This window comes from Enhydra lutris, unplaced genomic scaffold, assembly GCF_002288905.1.
Source record: "Enhydra lutris kenyoni isolate GAN:26980312 unplaced genomic scaffold, ASM228890v2 scaffoldscaffold37, whole genome shotgun sequence".
In the NCBI taxonomy this organism is placed as follows: domain Eukaryota; kingdom Metazoa; phylum Chordata; class Mammalia; order Carnivora; family Mustelidae; genus Enhydra; species Enhydra lutris.
Window position 1 is genome coordinate 24,488,616 of NW_019154121.1, and position 17,590 is coordinate 24,506,205.

Genomic DNA, 17,590 nt, shown 5'->3' on the forward strand with positions numbered 1-17,590 from the left:
TGGGATGTCACACCAATCTCCCTCCATAAATGTGAGCATTATTCAGGTAGTTTTGCAAGCAACAGTTGAGTTATAAAGGAACTCAGTTTATTTTAAATTTTGCTTCCTATGCCCACAAGCAGAAATGTCCCTTCTCTTCTTGTGTTGGTCACGACTCATGCTCAGCATATTTTCCCCTCCAAAGCCCTCTCCTGAAGGAAAAGAAGCTTTAAAAATGTTGGCAGGCAGTATGGGAATTTACTGAAACAGAATATTTAATGTAATTGAGTCTGCTTACAAAATACACATACTGAAATATTGCAAAATCTAATCTATATTCATTTTTGCAAATCTGGGGAGGAGCTTTTTTTTTTTATAAAAACCTAGTTGACTTTTCACAGAGTAGAAAGATACAACTCTTACATGAATTATTACATCATTACATACACTAACCTTAATATATTTCTAAAAAGTGCCTTTCATTCTACCATGAAAAGTAGTATGAGATATTTCATCCATAAATAAACCATATCTAACTTTGCGTTGAATTTAATCTGGTGATTTTTAGGTGATTTTCTAAACTGTATTCAAATCTTTTATGAGAGGGCTATCTTACTCTGAAAAATAATTTTATTAATTTTATATTTTGCAAGATGAAAGTTTCAGAAGACTTAGTCTGCTCCCAACAAAGAGTAGACTTTCAGTCTCTAGTAATCTTACTTCATTTAAGAGGAGATCCTTAGGAAAGTCATCCAAAGACACAAAATAAACCTTAAAAAGACATAAAATCATCTATAATAAAATAAGTTTGCTGCCATATAACCTCAATAAAATTATATCCATGTGAATGGTAAATTACAGTTTAAATGATGGCTATAGAATGTAACTTTTTTAAGTCTTAATATGTTTATAATGAGACTTGATGACATAGCATAGTTCTTATTTCTGTTACATATTTGCAAATACTCATCCTGTTGGCCTAACCAATTTATATTTAAACAGAACAGTGAACAATTTTAATGGAAATATATTCCTAATTTTTGAACCAGCAATAATGCAATAGCTATTATTTCTGCCTAAAGCAAGTGGTAGCAATAATAAGAAAAACTGAGACATGAATGTTTTAAGACCGTATTTGTGATATTTGATATTTATCTATAAATTTTTATTAATTGTCTTCCATACAGGAAGATTTTTCCTTCTTAGTAATATGTATACAGCAGATTGAGTTATTTTAGTGCCTTGTCCATTTTCCATGTCAGTAGATTTAATGATATAATAATTTCTGTCAGTAAACTAACCCAAGTTAGTTTATTCGGCTTTTGTAAACAGGCTAGATTTTATGGTGATGTTGCTATTTACTTTGAACAGCATGTATCCTGGACATTATGTTTAAATTGTTTGCTACCAAAGAAATATGGGTAAGATGTTGAGACTTTAATGTTTCACTTCCATGGAGGGAGTAGATGCTAAACTGGCCCCAAAAGAATGAATGGGATTTTTATATATGAAGAAAATGGAAAATGGCATTTCTGATGAGAAGAACAATGCAAGAAAAGATGGAGAATAGGGAATACAGATTTCAATTTTTGGCAGATACAAGAATATACAAAATATTTTTTCACCAAAATGGGTCAGTCCCATTGTCCATATTTCCAAGCATCCTATAGCTGACAGAACAAAGAATATGTCTTTTTTATCCTCCGGGATGATAACCCAGTAGATTAGCTATGGGGAATTTGTCACCTCTGACAAATCAACAATTGTAAAGTCCACTAGGGAATCTATTTTCTGTTTGTTCTCATTTTTGAAGGCAATGACTTTTTTTTTCCCCTCCCTAAATTGACGTGTAATTGACATATAACAATATATTAGTTTTCGGTGTAAAACGTAATGAATGGATATGTATCACAAAATGATCATCAGGACAATAGCTTATATACATTAATTTCCAATATATGAAAGAACACATTCCTTTATTCATCTAAAATGTTTCCAGTTCAAAATTGTCATCTGTGAAGTGTTGTATTTTTGTATGTTTGAAAAGACTGTTTTCACCTTATGCCAACCATTGAGGAGCTCATTGATGAGCTCACCCTTACTCTGTGTCTTTCCATGTGAGGGCACTAGTGGTTTTAGCCTGTCTTCATATAAGTGACCACCAAATAACACTGGAATGATACATTCCCAGCCCATCTCTAGTTTGATGTTTTCCCTCTAACTAAAACTTTGCAACTGCCCAATCTGTGCCATTTTATTTTCAAACCATCTAAATTTTCCCTAAGTAAGCCTACAGTGGCTGTTTCTTACTTTGTTCCTTTCAGATTTCAGCTTGATTGATTTGAGAGTTATTTTTGAAAGAAAAAAAAAGAAAAAGAATAAATGAGAACATAGGGTAAAAAAAAATAGAAAAGCTACCACAGGCACAATTTTTATGAACTATTTGGAGATGATAGAAGCAGCTGCAGTGATTTGATAAGTGGAATTTAGGGAAATCATTTGGGGAAGATGATGGGGTTTTGCTGTGTGTCATAGGGGAATACCCTATGATTTGAACTTATTTCTCTTTCTTTGTGTGTGGATTTACATGTGGCTTGTTTTATTTACTTGTTTGTTTTCTGAGCACAGCAATGAATCAAGAAAAGAGTGAGCATGCCAGGCTGTAGAATTCAGTAGTATGTTCTGAGTGTATCAGTGGTGCCAGGCACTGTTCTAGGCACATAGGATACAACATTGAACAAAATAGACAAAGATCCTTGTACTTGTAAAGTTCACATTCTGAAGAAAAAGGAAGAAAAACAAATGTAATAAGGAAGGAAATATTATAGTAGGAAGAAATAAGTTCTATGGAAAAAAAAAAAAAGAAGAAGAAGAGCAAATCAAGGAGAACTGGCATTCCAAGAGATTGAGGTGTTGGGTTGTAGTATAAATGGGTTGGTCAGAGTTAGCCTTATTGAAAAGATGATATTAGTTCAAGACCTGAAAGAAGTAACAGAATTTGCCAATTCTGTTGGCAAGAGAATAGTCAGTGTGGAGAGGACAGTCAGAGCAGCAAGGCTGCCTGGCATGATCTAGGATCAGCACAGGACCAGAATGGCAAATTTGGAAGGACAAGTAGAGTTGTGGGAGAGGAGGTCAGAGCAGTTCTAGAGGTCAGGTCCTGGAGATCTATAAGTTATTTTAACGATTTGGTTTTTATTCTGAGGGAATGAAGGAGCCATGCGGGTTTCTAAGTAGAGCAATGACATGATCTGTCTTACTCTTTAAAAGGATAACTCTAGGGGCACCTGGGTGGCTCAGTGGGCTAAGCGTCTGCCTTTGGCTCAGGTCATGATCTCAGGGTCCTGGGATCAAGCCCCACATCGGCTCTTGCTCAGCGGGGAGCCTGCTTCCCGCTCTCTCTCTGCCTGCTGCTCTGCCTACTTCTGATCTCTCTGTCAAATAAATAAGATCTTTAAAAAAATAATAATAAAATAAAATAAATAAATAAAAATAAAAGGATAACTCTGGCTGTGGGAGGAGGAAAGATAGGAACAAGGAGCCTAGTATAGTAATCTAGGTGAGAGGTGCTAGTGGCCTAAGACCAGAGTGCTAGCATAAGAGGTAGTGATATGCAGTCCGTTCTGAATATATTTAGAAAGTAAAGTCAATAGGGTTTCTTGATGGACTAAATATTAGAGTTAGAGAATAAACCCAAATTATTTAGTTTAAGCAACTAGAAGGAAGGAGTTACCATCTTCCAGTGGGAAGACTAGGGCAGAGAAGATTGGTCAAGGGTTGAGGAAAAAGATCAGGAATTCATGTTGAAATTTTTGCTGGACATAGTGGACATATCAAGAAGGCAGTTGGATATACATAAGTAAGAGGCATGTATCTGCAGATTACACAATCAAATGCTGTCTGATAAAATCTCCATGTTTGCCTGTTGAGGGCCTCTGGTTTCTTTAACTGTATTTCATGAAGAGCCATAGGCATGGAAGGGGAGAACATGAATAGCGGGCAGAAAGCCTCTTCCAACATTGGGAGCCTGTAGCTTTACCCTTTGAAGGATATCCTGATCTTGGAGAGGAGGACCTTCATCAAACCTTCAGTTGCTAGTATATTCTCTGAAAATGATAAAATATCTAACAAATAACTTCTCTGTTTCTCCTGGATGATTGTCACCTTTTATTTGCTCCTAGTGCCTTTATTTTGTTGGCTCCTTGTGGCAGATGTCTTCAGGTGCCCAGTCAGTTCCTCTTCTCGATCCACGTCTCTCTAACTTCTTTGTAGGCATGAGCATCTGAGAGTCAGAAGCCTACTAAACACTCCTAGAACTGACTAACGTTCGGTTTGTTCACTGCCTCCCATAGGGCATCACGAAGTGGGTAGGGGGCAGTTAGGGAAGGGAATTGGGAAGGAGCCTTGGGAAGATCCTGGCAAGTGTTGGTCAAATGTGTAAACTAGGAGAGTTGCAGTAACAGACTGTGGAACTTTTGAATCTATGTGGAGTTACTGTTTGATTAGCTTGCCTGTGATTCTCATCTAAAACATAGGGGATGACAAAGGTGGTGTTAGATTATTTTGAGCTTATGTAGATGGTGTTCATGACTGGTCTGGCAAACTTTACCTGCTTTGTGAGTAATATTAATAATACACTACATCTTGCTGGTTGTGATTTCTGTATCAATCATCAGGCCACCCTCATCGTGTAGCTCCAGAGAGATATTCTTTCTTTGTCGTAGGCAGGAGTGACAATGGGATACAGTCCTGGCTAATGAGAGATAAGCAGAAGTCACCTATGGTATTCTTGAGGAAGCTTTTAGTTTCTTGATTCACATGTCACTCCTTCTGTTCCACTGTCCTTGTTCAGAGGCCTGGAGCTGTATGGTCTAGAGTACCAGAACTCAAGTGATCCAGAGCCAGCAAACACCTCCACTCCTTTTTTTAAGTGAAGAGAAGCATTTCCTGTTTATTTAAGTCACTGTGAGTCAAGTTCTCTTCTTCTTGGAGCCAAAAACATCTGCCCTTTCCCTATTCTCCATTCTAAAGTCAAGCAGTACTTTCTTTTCTTTTCTTTTCTTTTTTTTAAACCAGAACACAGAGGAACACATTCCCAAGTATGGAAATGGCTTTGAAACAAAACATGGTAAATTTATTTTAGGATATATTAAGTTGCATGCCAGTGATGTTCCCCAGGGATTGAACTTTGGGGACAAAATGGCTGTTTAGAGGCCAAAGCACATTTATATTGTTAGAATCAGCAGTGGGTAGAAAAATTAGTAAAAGTACTTCATTAGAATGAGAATCTTCCTTACCTTTCCTATGATCTCCCTTGTAAATATAGTAAGAAACAAAACCAGTAAACATTCTAGAGAGCACAGAAAGCATAAAAGGAAGAGTAAATGCCCCAACTTAACCACAGCCTACAAAATTACCCCTTGAGAAATTGAATAGACTGGATCCTATTTTTGAGTTACTAATTAAGTCTTCATTATATATTTGGATATAAGTGCATAATCGTAGACCCAGTTTTTATTTTTTTAGTTAAATGGTTTCTTTTTTTGTTGTTGTTCAATTTTTTTTTTAAACATATAATGTATTATTAGCCCCAGGGGTATAGGTCTGTGAATCGTCAGGCTTACACACTTCACAGCACTCACCATATCACATACCCTCCCCAGTGTCCATAATGCAACCACCCTCCCCATACCCCATCCCCCCAGCAACCCTCAGTTTGTTTTGTGAGATTAAGAGTCTCTTATGGTTTGTCTCCTTCTCGATCCCATCTTGTTTCATTTCTTCCTTCCCTACCCCCCAAACCCCTATGTTGCCTCTCAAATTCCTCATATTAGGGAGATCATATGATAATTATCTCTCTCTGATTGATTTATTTCACTCAATATAATACCCTGTAGTTCCACCCGTGTTGTTACAAATGGCATGATTTCATTTCTTTTGATGGCTACATAGTATTCTGTTGTGTGTGTGTGTGTGTGTGTGTGTGTATACATACCACTTCTTCTCTTCTTCTTTATCCATTGATCTGTCGATGGACATTTAGGTTCTTTCCATAGTTTGGCTATTGTGGACATTGCTGCTATAAACATTTGGGTGCATGTGTCCCTTCAGATCACTACATTTGTATCTTTAGGGTAAATACCCAGTAGTGCAATTGCTGGGTCATAGGGTAGCTCTATTTTCAACTTTTTGAGGAACCTCCATGCTGCTTTTCAGAGTGGCTATACCAGCTTGCATTACCATCAACAGTGTAGGAGGGCTCCCCTTTCTCTGTATCCTCACCAGCATCTGTCCTTTCCTGACTTGTTAATTTTAGCCATTCTGACTGGTGTGAGGTGGTATCTCATTGTGGTTTTGATTTGTATTTCCCTGATGCCAAGTGATGTGGAGCACTTTCTCATGTGTCTGTTGTCCGTCTAGAAGTCTTCTTTGCAGAAATGTCTGTTCATGTCCTCTGCTTATTTCTTGATTGGATTTTTTGTTCTTTGGGTGTTGAGTTTGATAAGGTCTTTATAGATTTTGGATACTAACCCTTTATCTGAGATGTCGTTTGTAAATATCCTCTCCCATTCTATCAGTTGTCTTTTGGTTCGGTTAACTGTTTCTTTTGCTGTGCAAAAGCTTTTGATCTTGATGAAGTCCCAATAGTTCATTTTTGCCCTTGCTTCCCTTGCCTTTGGCGATGTTTCTAGGAAGAAGTTGCTGCACCTGAGGTCGAAGAGGTTGCTGCCTGTGTTCTCCTCAAGGATTTTGATGAATTTCTTTCTCACATTGAGGTCCTTCACCCATTTTGAGTCTATTTTCATGTGTGGTATAAGGAAATGGTCCAGTTTCATTTTTCTGCATGTGGCTGTCCAATTTTTCCAAGACCATTTGTTGAAGAGACTGTCTTTTTTCCATTGGACATTCTTTCCTGCTTTGTCAAAGGTTAGTTGACCACAGAGTTGAGGGTCTATTTCTGGGCTCTCTATTCTGTTCCATGGATCTATGTGTTTGTTTTACTGTCTTGATAATGACAGCTTTGTAGTAGAGCTTAAAGTCTGGAATTGTGATACCACCAACTTTGGCTTTATTTTTCAACATTCCTCTGCCTATTCAAGGTTTTTTCTGGTTCCATATAAATTTGGGGATTATTTTTTTCCATTTCTTTGAAAAAAATGGATGGTATTTTAATAGGGATTGCATTAAACATGTAGATTGCTTTTGGTAGCATAGACATTTTCACAATATTTGTTCTTCCAATCCATGAGCATGGAACATTTTTCCATTTCTTGGTATCTTCCTCAATTTCTTTCATGAGTACTTTATAGCTTTCTGAGTACAGATTCTTTGCCTCTTTGGTTAGATTTATTCCTAAGTATCTTACGGTTTTGGGTGCAATTGTTAATGGGATCGACTCTTTAATTTCTCTTTCTTCTGTCTTGCTGTTGGTGTATAGAAATGCAACTGATTCCTGTGCATTGATTTTATATCCTGAAATTTTACTGAATTCCTGTACAAGTTCTAGCAGTTTTGGAGTGGAGTCTTTTGGGTTTTCCACATAAAGTATCATATCATCTGCAAAGAGTGAGAGTTTGACTTCTTCTTTGCTGATTCGGGCCTTTAATTTCTTTTTGTTGTCTGATTGCTGAGGCTAGGACTTCTAGTACTATGTTGAATATAGCAGTGGTGACAGTAGACAGCCCTGCCATGTTCCTGACCTTAGAGGAAAAGCTCTCAGTTTTTCTCCATTGAGAATGATACTTGCTGTGGGTTTTTCATAGATGGCTTTGATGATATGGAGGTATGTACCCTGTATCCCTACACTGTGAAGAGTTTTGATCAAGAAAGGATGCTATACTTTGTTAATTGCTTTTTCAGCATCTTTTGAGAGTATCATATGGTTCTTGTTCTTTCTTTTATTAATGTATTGTATCACATTGATTCATTTGCAGATGTTGAACCAACCTTGCAGCCCAGGAATAAATCCCAACTGGTCGTGGTGAATCATCCTTTTCATGTACTGTTGGATCCTATTGGCTAGTGTTTTAGTGAGAATTTTCACATCTGTGTTCATCAAGGATATTGGTCTGTAATTCTCCTTTTTGATGGGGTCTTTGTCTGGTTTTGGGATCAAGATAATGCTGGCTTCATAAAATGAGTTTGGAAATTTTCCTTCCATTTCAATTTTTTGGAACAGTTTCAGGAGAATAGGCATTAATTCTTCTTTAAATGCTTGGTAGAATTCCCTTGGGAAGCCATCTGGCCCTGGGGTCTTGTTTGTTGGGAGATTTTTGATGACTGTTTCAATCTCCTTACTGGTTATGGGTCTGTTCAAGTTTTCTATTTCTTCCGGGTTCAGTTTTGGTAGTTTATACATCTCTAGGAATGCATCCATTTCTTCCAGATTGTCAAATTTGCTGATGTTTAGTTGCTTATAATATGTTCTTATAATTGTTTGTATTTCTTTGGTGTTGGTTGTAATCTCTCCTCTTTCATTCATGATTTTATTAATTAGGGTCCTTTCTCTTTTCTTTTTGATAAGTCTGGCCAGGGGTTTAGTAGTCTTATTAATTCTTTCAAAGAACCAGCTCCTAGTTTCTTTGATTTGTTCTACTGTGTTTTCGGTTTCTATTTCATTGATTTCTGTTCTGATCCTTATTATTTCTCTTCTCCTGCTGTGTTTAGGCTTTCTTTGCTGTTCTTTCTCCAGTTCCTTTAGGTGTAGGTTTAGGTTGTTTATTTCAGACCTTTCTTTTCTCTTAAGAAAGGCTTGCTTTCCTCTCAGGACTGCCTTTGTTGTATCTCACAGGTTTTGAACAGTTGTTTTTTCATTTTTATTTGTTTCCATGAATGTTTTGAATTCTTCTTTAATTTCCTGGTTGACGAATTCATTCTTTAGTAGGATGCTTTTTAGCCTCCATGTATTTGGGTTCTTTCCAACTTTCTTCTTGTGATTGAGTTCTAGCTTCATAGCATTGTGGCCTGAAAATATGCTGGGAATGATCGCAGTCTTTTGGTACCTGTTGAGACCTGATATGTGACTCAGGATGTGATCTATTCTGGAGAATGTTCCATGTGCACTACAGAAGAATGTGTATTCTGTTGCTTTGGGATTGAATGTTCTGAATACATCTGTGGTGTCCATCTGGTCCAGTGTGTCATTTAAGGCCTTTATTTCCTTGTTGATCTTTTGCTTGGATGATCTGTCCATTTCAGTGAGGGGGGGGTGTTAACGTCCCCTACTATTATTGTATTATTATATATGTGTTTCTTTGATTTTGTTATTAATTGGTTTATATAGTTAGCTACTCCCTTGTTAGGGGCATAGATATTCAAAATTGTTAGATCTTCTTGTTGGACAGACCCTTTGAGTATGATATAGTGTCCTTCCTCATCTCTTATTATAGTCTTTGGCTTAAAATCTAATTTATCTAATATAAGGATTGCCACCCCAGGTTTCTTTTGATGTCCATTAGCATGGTAAATTGTTTTCCACCCCCTCACTTTAAATCTGGTAGTGCCTTTGGTTTATTATGAGTTTCTTGTAGACAGCATATTGATGGGTTCTGTTTTTTATCCATTCTGATACCCTGTGTCTTTTGATTGGGGCATTTTAGCCCATTTACATTCAGGGTAACTATTTTTTTTTAATTTTTAATTTTTTATTAACATATAATGTATTATTAGCCCCAGGGGTACAGGTCTGTGAATTGCCAGGTTTATACACTTTGCAGCATTCACCATAGCACATACCCTGTCCAATGTCCATAACCCAACCCCCCTCTCCCTGCCCCTGTCCCCCCAGCAACCCTCAGTTTGTTTTGTGAGATTAAGAGTCTTTTATGGTTTGTCTCCCTCCCAATCCCATCGTGTTTCATTTTTTCCTTTGATTCAGGGTAACTGTTGAGAGATATGAATTTAGTGCCATTGTATTGCCTGTAAGGTGACTGTTAGTGTATATTGTCTCTGTTCATTTCTGGTCTACTACTTTTAGCCTCGCTCTTCGCTTAGAGGACCCCTTTTAACAATTCCTGTAGGGCTGGCTTGGTGTTTACAAATTCTTTTAGTTTTTGTTTGTCCTGGAAGCTTTTTATCTCTCCTTCTATTTTCAGTGATAGCCTAGCTGGATATAGTATTCTTTGCTGCATGTTTTTCTGGTTTAGTGCTCTGAATATATCATGCCAGCTCTTTGTGGCCTACCAGGTCTCTGTGGATAAATCTGCTGCCAATCTAATATTTTTACCATTGTATGTTACAGACTTCTTGTCCCAGGCTGCTTTCAGGATTTTCTTTGTCACTAAGACTTGTAAGTTTTACTATTAGATGATGGGGTGTGGACCTATTCTTATTGATTTGGGGGGATGGGATTCTCTGTGCCTCCTGGACTTTGGTGCTTGGTCCCTTTGCCATATTAAGGAAATTCTCTATAATAATTCTCTCCAATATACCTTCTGCCCCCCTTCTCTCTTTCTTCTTCTTATCTTCTGATAAGATAAGTTGGTTGGGAAAAGAAAGAAAAAGAAAGTGGAGAGAATTTGCTCAGGCTGGAGACTAGAACAAAGCCCTGTGCTAGATTTAGGGTATATTTTGATCTACTAGAAGAAAATGTATCCCCCCCCAAATTTATTTTTTAAGATTTTATTCATTTATTTGACAGATAGAGGTCACAAGTAGGCAGAGAGGTAAGCAGAGAGAGAGGAAGAAGCAGACTCCCTGCTGAGCATGGAACCTGATGCAGGCCTTGATCCCAGGACCCTGGTATCATGACCTGAGTGGAAGGCAGAGGCTTTAACCCACTGAGCCACCCAGGTGCCCCCCAAATTTTTTTAGAAGAAAAACCCTATATGTATACAAAATATAAAGTTAGATACAATGAAGGATAAAATATGACTACAATAATGAAGGTTTGAAAAAACTTTTTTAGAAAGGTATTGTTAAGATATACTATTTAAAAAACGTTAAAAGAGGAAAGAGTAAAATTAAAAAAATTAGAATAAGAAAAAAAAAATAAATTTAATTAACTTTGTAAGACTGAAGAATCATGGGGAGAAAGCCATGAATTCCATGCTTTGCTTTCCCATCCTCTGGAATTCTGCTGTTCTCCTTGATCAGTGAGTTTGGTTTTGGCTGGATGTTCTTGCTGATCTTCTGGGGGAAGAGCCTGTTGCAGTGATTCTCAAGTGTCTTTGCCTGTGGTTGAATTGCGCTGCCCTTGCGAGGGGCTGGGCTCAGTTATCTGCTCGGGTTCACTCTTGGAGCTTTTGTTCCCTGAACACTTTCGATAGAGCCCTGGACGACAGGAATGAAAATGGTGGCCTACCGATCTCCACCCGGAGGAGCCAAGAGCTTGGGGCCCCACTCCTCAGTGCGCCCTTGGAGAAAAGTGATTAAATGCTCCTGTCTTCCTGGTATCCAGCTGTACTCTGAGCTCACCCAGCCTGTGACCAAGCATTTCTCCATGGCACACAGCCCTGTTTGGAGTCTCCAAACCCAGCAGATCCTCCTGCTCTGCTCTTCCCGCAGATGAAGGTTAGTCTCCCCAGATGTGCCACTTGTGGGTTCCCTGCTCAAAGAGCAGTGGTCTGACTGTGCCACGGACCACAGTTTAAGGTAACCCCGAGCTGAGAGCTCACTCCTCTGCTCCGTCTCTGTAGCCGGCTTCCCCGCTCTAGTACCTGCGAGCTCTGCGACACTTAGGCACCGCTGATATTTCTGTGACCCTGCAGGACCTTTGACCACGCTTTCCCTGCAAGGGCTCCACCCCCACTTAGCCCCTGGAGTGATGTCCCTCAGTGGAGCAGACTTCTAAAAGTTCTGATTTTTGTGCTCCATTGCTCCGCCGCTTGCCGGGAGCTGGTGCCTTCCCCTGAGGTCTATCTTCCTGTCACTTCGGATTCACTTCTCCACACATCCTACCTTTCAAAAAGTGGTTGATTTTCTGTTTCTAGAATTGCTGTTCTTCTTCTCTTTGATCTCCTTTTGGGTTTGTAGGTGTTCGGAATGGTTTGATAAGCTATCTAGCTGATCTCCTGCTACCTGATGTCATCTCAGCCTGCTACTCCTCTTCCTCCTCTGGTACTTAGGAATTGTTCAATGCTTTCTTTTCAAGAACATCCACCCTTTTTTTTTTCTTAAAAAAAAAGTGAGATATATATATATATATATATATATATATATATATATATATATATATTTTTATAAGAGCACTTAAATGAGGGTTGTATAGAATCAATGTGTGTCTCAAAACTAAGCTGACTCTGTTGGAAAGGTGAACAGCAAGTAAGTAGATACGTGTTATCAGTTCAAGGAGATAATGAGTTTTCATAAAAGCAGGTTTAAATTTACAGTCCTAACTTAGAGGAAGAACACATGTCGTGTTCTTTATCTTCTTCTTCTTCTTCTTTTTTTTTTTTTTTTTAGATTTTATGTATTTGTCAGAGAGAGAGAGAGCGCACTCGTAAGCAAGGGGAACAGCAGGCAGAGGGAGAAGCAGGCTCCCCTCTGAGCAAGGAGCTCGATGTGGTACTGATCCCAGAATGCTGGGATCAAGACCTGAGCCAAAGGCAGACACTTAACCAACTGAGCCACCCAGGCGTCCTAACATTCTTTACCTTCTAAAATAGATCTTCATTTGCTTATTTGCTCCCATTTCCACACAGTAGCAGAAAAAAAAAAAATAAGTATTTGAAGACATTTGAAAATCCTAATAACTTTATATGTATATATATATTATATGCATATATAATAACCAATCAAAATGGGATTCAAACTTAGTCAAATGTCAAGCTCCCTTTTGGGCTGTTGTCCCATTTTGAGTGACCTTGACCCCTCCAGCAAGACCCTTGGTTCAGGGCCAAACAACTTAACTTGGGGTCTGTTCCATGCCCTCTACTCCAGTTCCTTCTGGGCTCTCCTGCAGGTCTCCAGCCTGCTGAATGCCCAGGGGTCAGCCTCTGTCCCATCTTCCCACTGGTCTGGCAGCTGTTTCTGCTGGCCTAGGGGTGATGCCTTAGCGACTGCTGGGCTCAGGTTCTGGGATCTGTGTAACACGATCACTCTTCCCAGTTTGTCTGGGACTGGTGCGCTTAGCACTGAGAACTGAGTGCTAGGAGAAATGCCTTAGTTCTGGGTAAAGCAGAACGGTTGGTTACTCAAGATGTGTGCACCCTCTGCCCTCCTTCTCCACATTCCCTTTTTCTGGTCTGCCAGCGATCTAAACATTTTAATAGATGTCATAGGGTCATGCTGTGATTTCTGGATCTCTTGCAACCTGCATACAAGCAGAAATGAATGATGGCCTGTGTACACGGGTAGGGTGTTCGGTGCGGACAGCTACAGTAGGCCTCCCTCTGCCTCAGTTTGTCATGCCTCCATATCTACTCTATAGCACCCACTTCAGGCTGACACGAGGCCTCTATAAATCAGATTCCCAAAGGCAGAAAGCAAGGCACAAGCCACCAGTATCATAGGACGTCCAGTCTCTTGAGGTTCATTCAGTCAACAAATACCTGGGAAAGATCACATCAAACAGTGAACACCCTCCTGAGATCAATGCTGAGGTGGTCAGGGAGGGTCATTGATCAGACCTTAAACTGTCTTAACACTTTGGGTACCTCTTTTTTTTTGCTTTCAAAGACCTAGTTCTTTCAAACTAAAATCCTGTTGGTTTTAGACTATCTTGCCAAAATTGAATCCACATGACTGCTAACTTTCTGTTCCAGTCCAGAGTCCAGAGGTGCGTGCTCCCAGCTCCCAGCACAACCCCCCATGACAATTCCCTTGACCTTCTGAGTGGACAGTCACAGCACAAGAAGAATTTCATGGAAAATAAACAGAACCAAAACTTTGAATTTAAATATCTAAAAATTCTGTCCATAGGAAAGGGAAGGCCTATCTTACAAACATGAATATTTCTTTAGTGACAACATCTATGCCAGACTTTCTTTCTCCTTCACTTGGATCATTGCCAGGAATGATCAGCAATCCCTGTGCTAACTGATGAAAGATTACCTGAACCCTTGCTGTGAAGGAGAGGAGAGGCAACCGCTTCAATGCTTAGAGACAAAACCCTTTGCTCTTCTTTGCTCCTGCTTTTATTGGTCCTTCAGGATAATCACAAATCCTTATCACTGTTTCTCCAGCTTGTGGTGTGTGACAGAAGGTCTTACTGAAACTGGGAGGATCTGTGTATGGGAAAGATACCGGTATGCTAACCTGCGTGTTCTGCTAAACATAGCCTAAGGGACAATGCATACATCTCTTAGATGACTGGGTGGCTGTTTGGGCTAAGAAAGTTTTCCAGAAGGTCACTCCCTGGGCATTCCAAGGGCAAAGGGGTCCCGCAGGCCTCCGCATTCCAAAGGCCTACACCCTTCTCCAAAACCTTCCATCACCCCCCACGGCTTCTGTGTTACATTTTAGCAAACCCGGTATTATGGCTGATTTCATGCTCTGCATTAACCTCAACAGATCTTGCTAACCACAAACTGCAGGCCTCAGGGTCTAACACCTTTTCACAGATTTCTAGGCTGACTGGCCCCTTCTGTTCTTTCTTGAGAAATGTTCATGTTGTCAGAGAGGCTGGTCTCAGGCTGTGTCTGTGCCTCTTGTTCCTTGGGCGACATTTTGTCTTTTACCCTTAGGTTCTTATTACTACTGCTGCAGGCTTCTGGGAATATGGTACTTTTACTTCATGGTAATTATGCAAAAGGTGTAAGGGAGACAGGAAGCGTCTTGGGGGAACTACACATTATTCAAAACATTGTGTCTGGCTGAATTTTGTCAGTATTATGACTGATCTCATCAAACTCCAAGGGGCAAAGAGCAGATTGGCTAAAACTCTTTTTGGGAGAACTGGAGCCAATAAACAATTTTTCAGACATGAAGCTGGATTTCCTTTTGGAGGAAACATCCTGAGGATAAGAGCTATTCAGTGTCCTAAAACCAAATCACCAGATTAAAATAAACAGAAAAAAGAGGTGTCACATAATCCAGCTTTATTTTCTTACATGACAGTTCATTTTGTGATTGTTTATTATAGATATGTCTGTCTCTTCACCTTATCTCTGTGTGTTCCCCGTCTGGGATTCCATTGATTTTATATTCCTGCTTATACTTAAACATTTAAGCCATGGTCTTCTATCTAGCTCAAAAACATAAACTCAGTGACCTGGAAGCATCACACACCGAGGTGAGCCCATGTTCAAGCCAGTTGCCTTTCTGAAGTGGTTTCAAAGTGATTTTATTTTTAAGTACAAATAGGGCACTTGAGTGACAAAACTTATTTAAAAAATAAAGTACAGTAGTGAAATGCCAAGGAGATAACTCTCCTAGGAGAAAAAGAAGAAAAAAGTTGAATTAACCATTTTTAATATTCAACAGCAGCCTTATTCTTCTTTGATGTATTGCATGTATTAGGACAAAAGAAACTATATTTGCTTTTGGCATGGCATATAGCTGTGCTTTGACATTTAAATCCCAAGGAAGGCCTAGTGCATAAAAGTAATATCAGAAAACAGTTATGTGTTTGAAGATAAGCAAAAGGGAAAAAGAGAAATAATTTTAACATGTAGCTAAATCAACTACAGAGAGATTAAAATGAGTCATTAAATTTTGGGTTTTTTGTTTTTTTTGTTTGTTTTTGCTTTGGGTAATTAGATTACCTGAAAAATAAAAACAAAAGCAAATCATTAAAAATATATATTTAAAATATCTGTCTTAACAATATTTTCTTAAGATAATGCTTTTGTCAATTACTTAGATGTATTACAAAATTTTCATTGATTTCTGAGAATGTATTCAACAGCCCTCCCCTTAAACCAACTGCACAGATAATAGACACTCCCTATTCCCTTTGTAAAATACGAAGAGTGATACCGATAGCCTAGTGGATGAAGTTTTTGAGCCGGTAGGGGAGGCTACCCTCCTTCAACTGTTGTACATCCCACATGCTGTGTGGGAGTCCATTGTTCATTGTCAATGATGTTAACAAATATGTTACTCAAATCATACTCGTTTTTATAATAACATGGTCTAATTAAATACTGAATGGATTTTCAAATGAGTAGAAACAAAAAGAAATAATTTCAGTTAAAACCAAATTAAAAGGTTTAGAAAGACAAGTGGCTAAAGGCAAAAAACACCCTCAGTGTAGGTATGGACAAGCCAACTGTAAAAATTTGCAGAGATCCATTGATTACATTGATTCATTGATTACTTCAGTTTTCCCTGAATCAAAGCTAGAAGTTGAGGGTGATGCTTTACGGAATTGGTTCTTCAGAAAGACTGTGGATCGGAATTGTAGAATTCCAAGCAGTGCACCCAGAGCAATTCCCTCTGGCAGGTGACTCTGTGAATTTACCTGATGGAGGTTTTAAGTTAAATTAAAATTGTTAAGGTATGTATCCTTTTAATGGTTTCTGTCTTTACCTCAGGAAGCCCAGCATATTTTAGACTTCTACTAATCTAGTAGTTCTCTAATCTAGAACTAAATGGAATTAGAATTCACTTTTTTTCTTTTGCTTTCTTTATTCCAAATAATGGGAAGGGTGGGGAGAGAAAGGGAGGAAGGAGAATGGGAGGAGAGAAGTGAGGAGGGAGGGAAGGAGGTAGGGAGGGAAGCAGGAAGGAGGCAGGAAGGAAGGAAGGGAAGTAAAACTGTGAAGTCACATTGCTCTCTAGTAAGTTGATATGGGACATTTTCTACTTTCATTAAAACAGAAATCAGAGGTAAACATTAAAGGCTGTTGTCTATTTTTTACAGGAGTTTGAAATTTGCATTTTCTTTGAAAAATTTCCTTTACTATTTAAATGACCCATAACCCAAGAAGAAAGAGAAGGGAGTCAGATTTCTCTATGGTAGAAAAAGCAGTTTTATTAAGACTTGGAACTTGCCATCACTTTTAGTTTACTTGTTAATTGAGCAGAAGTACTTCGTCTTTCTGTGGTTGCATTCGTATTACCCAAAACCAGTTTCAAAAGGTCAACAAGCTTAGCTTTTTAGATAATGCTGTCTAAAATTCTTTAACTCACCCATTGCCATGTTAGAGATCAATACTTCTTTATCATCTGTGTCTGTAAATTCATTGAGGAACTTATTAGAGTCTGAATCTCATTTTGTTTACCGAATTCTGCTTACATCAAAAAGAATGTTACATGAGTAAGGGAGGAACGCAGCCGGAAGGGGTGGGGAATGTGTGTGTGTGTGTGTGTGTGTGTGTGTGTGTGTGTGTTTGGAATGTGGTTGAAGAGTGAATCTGTAATAAATTTTAACAAATAAAATGCAATATCTGAAAAGTGTTCTTAATTAGTAAATAGATTGATTTAAATAGACTTACTTGCAGTTGTCATAAGGATAGACCATACAGTGTTTGTTTATAGGACTAATTTTGCTCACCTTTAACAAGTGCTGCCTTTAAACTTTTAGTCCAGTGGTTTCCTGATCTTCGGTTGTCTGGCAGAATCCCAAAAAGTCTTCATCAACATGAAAATTATTTTCATGGACACACTACTGTGAAGACCCTCTCTGGGCAAATGAATGTGACACCACAGTGAATTATTATTTTTTGTTTCTTGAAAGTTTAAGCATTCCAAAATTAAAGGGGAAAGAAAAACCTTTGCAGTTTTAGAG

The 17,590-nt window shown here is 38.7% G+C and overlaps 1 protein-coding gene across 1 annotated transcript in view; it reads left to right on the plus strand.

Moving 5' to 3' along the window:
- Positions 1 to 17,590, plus strand: part of LOC111154452 (contactin associated protein like 2) — a 2,043,877-nt gene that overhangs the window by 1,187,719 nt on the left and 838,568 nt on the right. The window lies entirely within an intron of this gene.